The sequence below is a fragment of the Zootermopsis nevadensis genome, unplaced genomic scaffold, assembly GCF_977971745.1.
Source record: "Zootermopsis nevadensis isolate Lab colony 2312 unplaced genomic scaffold, Znev_1.0 Znev_ptg000013l, whole genome shotgun sequence".
In the NCBI taxonomy this organism is placed as follows: Eukaryota; Metazoa; Arthropoda; class Insecta; order Blattodea; family Termopsidae; genus Zootermopsis; species Zootermopsis nevadensis.
The window spans coordinates 13,566,707-13,571,107 of NW_028259145.1; positions in this window are offsets into that span (position 1 = coordinate 13,566,707).

A 4,401-nucleotide genomic window follows, 5' to 3' on the forward strand; every position below is an offset into this window, starting at 1 on the left:
CATCTGTCCCAAGTCTTCAGAAGTCACGTGTCCCAAGTCTAGAGAAATCACTTGTTCGAAGTCTTGAGAAGTCACCTGTCCCAACTCTTGAGAAGTCACCTGTCCCAAGTCCACAGAAGTCACCTGTCCCAAGTCTTGAGAAGTCACCTGTCCCAAGTCTTGAGAAGTCACATGTCCCAAATCTAGAGAAGTCACATGTCCCAAGTCTTGAGAAGTCACCTGTCCCAAGTCTTGAGAAGTCGCCTATCCCAAGTCTTGAGAAGTCGCCTGTCCCAAGTCTTGAGAAGTCGCCTGTCCGAAGTCTTGAGAAGTCAACTGTCCCAAGTCTTGAGAAGTCACCTGTCCCAAGTCTTGAGAAGTCACGTCTCCCAAGTCTAGAGAAGTCACTTGTTCGAAGTCTTGAGAAGTCACCTGTCCCAAGTCTTGAGAAGTCACCTGTCCCAAGTCCACAGAAGTCACCTGTCCCAAGTCTTGAGAAGTTACCTGTCCCAAGTCTTGAGCAGTCACCTGTTCCAAGTCCTTAGAAGTCACCTGTCCCAAATATTGAGAAGTCACCTATCCCAAGTCTTGATAAGTCGCCTATCCCAAGTCTTGAGAAGTCGCCTGTCCGAAGTCTTGAGAAGTCAACTGTCCCAAGTCTTGAGAAGTCACCTGTCCCAAGTCTTGAGAAGTCACCTGTCCCAAGTCTTGAGAAGTCACCTGCCCAAGTCTTCAGAAGTCAACTTTCCCAAGTCTTGAGAAGTCACCTGTCCGAAGTCTTGAGAAGTCACCTGTCCCAAGTCTTGAGAAGTCACCTGTCCCAAGTCTTGAGAAGTCACCTGTCCCAAGTCTTGAGAAGTCACTTGTCCCAAGTCTTGAGAAGTCACCTGTCCCAAGTCTTCACAAGTCACCTGTCCCAAGTCATGAGGAGTCACCTGTCCCAAATTTTGAGAAGTCACCTGTCCCAAGTCTACAGAAGTCACGTAACCCAAGTCTTGAGAAGTCACCTGTCCCAAGTCTTGAGGAGTCACCTGTCCCAAATCTTGACAAGTCACCTGTCCCAAGTCTTGAGAAGTCACCTGTCCCAAGTCTTGAGAAATCACCTGTACCAAGTCTTGAGAAGTCACCTGTCCCAAGTCTTGAGAAGTCACCTGTCCCAACTCTTTAGAAATCACCTGTCCCAAATATTGAGAAGTCACCTATCCCAAGTCTTGATAAGTCGCCTGTCCCAAGTCTTGATAAGTCGCCTGTCCCAAGTCTTGAGAAGTCACCTGTCCCAAGCCTTGAGAAGTCACCTGTCCGAAGTCTTGAGAAGTCACCTGTCCCAAGTTTTGAAAAGTCACCTGTCCCAAGTCTTGAGAAGTCACCTATCCGAAGTCTTGAGAAGTTGCCTGTCCCAAGTCTTGAGAAGTCACCTGTCCCAAGTCTTGAGAAGTCACCTGTCCCAAGGTTTGAGAAGTTACCTGTCCCATGTCTTGAGAAGTCACCTGTCCCAAGTCTTGAGAAATCACCTGTCCCAAGTCTTGACAAATCACCTGTCCCAAGTCTTGACAAGTCACCTATCCCAAGTCTTGAGGAGTCACCTGTCCCAAATTTTGAGAAGTCACCTGTCCCAAGTCTTGAGAAGTCACCTCTCCCAAGTCTTGAGAAGTCATTTGTCCGAAGTCTTGAGAAGTCACTTGTCCCAAGTCTTGAGAAGTCACTTGTCCCAAGTATTGAGAAGTCACTTGTCCCAAGACTTGAGAAGTGCGTGTCCAAAGTTTTGAAAAGTCACTTGTCCCCAGTATTGAGAAGTCACTTGCCCAAGTCTTGAGAAGACACTTGTCCCAAGTCTTGAGAAGTCATTTTTCTCAAGTCTTGAGAAATCACTTGTCCCAATCTTGAGAAGTCACTTGTCCCAAGTCTTGAGAAGTCACTTGTCCCAAGTCTTGAGAAGTCACTTGTCCCAAGTCTTGAGAAGTCACTTGTCCCATGTCTTGAGAAGTCACTTGTAACAAGTCTTCAGAAGTCCCTTTTCCCATGTCTTGAGAAGTGCATGTCCAACTCTTGAGTAGTCACTTGTCCCAAGTCTTGAGAAGTGCGTGTCCCAAGGCATGAGAAGTGGGTGTCCCAGGTTTTGAGAAGTCACTTGTCCCAAGTCTTGAGAAGTGCGTGTCCCAAGTGTTCAGAAGTCACTTGTCCCAAGTCTTGAGAAGTCACTTGTCCCAAGTCTTGAGAAGTCACTTGTCCGAAGTCTTGAGAAGTCATTTGTCTCAAGTCTTTTGAAGACACTTGTCCCAAGTCTTGAGAAGTGTTTTGTCCCAAGTCTTGAGAAGTCACATGTCCCAAGTCTTCAGAAGTCACCTGTCCGAAGTCTTGAGAAGTCACCTGTACCAAGTCTTGAGACGTCACGTCCCAAGTCTTGAGAAGTCACGTGTCCCTAGTCTTGAGAAGTCACCTATCCCAAGTCTTGAGAAGTCACATGTCCCAAATCTAGAGAAGTGACATGTCCCAAGTCTTGAGAAGTCACCTGTCCCAAGTCTTGAGAAGTCACGTGTCCCAAGTCTAGAGAAGTCACTTGTTCGAAGTCTTGAGAAGTCACCTGTCCTAAGTGTTCAGAAGTCACTTGTCCCAAGTCTTGAGAAGACCTGTTCCAAGTCCTTAGAAGTCACCTGTCCCAAATATTGAGAAGTCACCTATCCCAAGTCTTGATAAGTCGCCTATCCCAAGTCTTGAGAAGTTGCCTGTCCAAAGTTTTGAGAAGTCGCCTGTCCGAAGTCTTGAGAAGTCAACTGTCCCAAGTCTTGAGAAGTCACCTGTCCCAAGTCTTCAGAAGTCACCTGTCCCAAGTCTTCAGAAGTCACCTGCCCAAGTCTTGAGAAGTCACCTGTCCCAAGTCTTGAGAAGTCACCTGTCCCAAGTCTTGAGAAGTCACTTGTCGCAAGTCTTGAGATGTCACCTGTCCCAAGTCTTCACAAGTCACCTGTCCCAAGTCATGAGGAGTCAATTGTCGCAAATTTTGAGAAGTCACCTGTCCCAAGTCTAGAGAAGTCACGTAACCCAAGTCTTGAGAAGTCACCTGTCCCAAGTCTTGAGGAGTCACCTGTCCCAAATCTTGACAAGTCACCTGTCCCAAGTCTTGAGAAGTCACCTGTCCCAAGTCTTGAGAAGTCACCTGTCCCAAGTATTGAGAAGTCACCTGTCCCAAGTCTTGACAAGTCACTTGTCCGAAGTCTTGAGAAGTCACCTGTCCCAAGTCTTGAGAAGTCACCTGTCCCAAGTCTTGAGAAGTCACCTGTCCCAAGTCTTGAGAAGTCACCTGTCCCAAGTCTTGAGAAGTCACCTGTCCCAAGTCTTGAGAAGTCACGTGTCCCAAATCTAGAGAAGTCACATGTCCCAAGTCTTGAGAAGTCACCTGTCCGAAGTCTTGAGAAGTCACCTGTACCAAGTCTTGAGACGTCACGTCCCAAGTCTTGAGAAGTCACGTGTCCCAAGTCTTGAGAAGTCACCTATCCCAAGTCTTGAGAAATCACATGTCCCAAATCTAGAGAAGTCACATGTCCCAAGTCTTGAGAAGTCACCTGTCCCAAGTCTTCAGAAGTCACGTGTCCCAAGTCTAGAGAAGTCACTTGTTCGAAGTCTTGAGAAGTCACCTGTCCCAACTCTTGAGAAGTCACCTGTCCCAAGTCCACAGAAGTCACCTGTCCCAAGTCTTGAGAAGTCACCTGTCCCAAGTCTTGAGAAGTCACATGTCCCAAATCTAGAGAAGTCTCATGTCCCAAGTCTTGAGAAGTCACCTGTCCCAAGTCTTGATAAGTCGCCTATCCCAAGTCTTGAGAAGTTGCCTGTCCCAAGTCTTGAGAAGTCGCCTGTCCGAAGTCTTGAGAAGTCAACTGTCCCAAGTCTTGAGAAGTCACCTGTCCCAAGTCTTGAAAAGTCACGTGTCCCAAGTCTAGAGAAGTCACTTGTTCGAAGTCTTGAGAAGTCACCTGTCCCAAGTCTTGAGAAGTCACCTGTCCCAAGTCTTGAGAAGTCACCTGTCCCAAGTCTTGAGAAGTCACCTGTTCCAAGTCCTTAGAAGTCACCTGTCCCAAATATTGAGAAGTCACCTATCCCAAGTCTTGATAAGTCGCCTATCCCAAGTCTTGAGAAGTCGCCTGTCCGAAGTCTTGAGAAGTCAACTGTCCCAAGTCTTGAGAAGTCACCTGTCCCAAGTCTTGAGAAGTCACCTGTCCCAAGTCTTGAGAAGTCACCTGCCCAAGTCTTCAGAAGTCAACTTTCCCAAGTCTTGAGAAGTCACCTGTCCGAAGTCTTGAGAAGTCACCTGTCCCAAGTCTTGAAAAGTCACCTGTCCCAAGTCTTGAGAAGTCACCTGTCCCAAGTCTTGAGAAGTCACTTGTCCCAAGTCTTGAGAAGTCACCTGTCCCAAGTCTTCACAAGTCA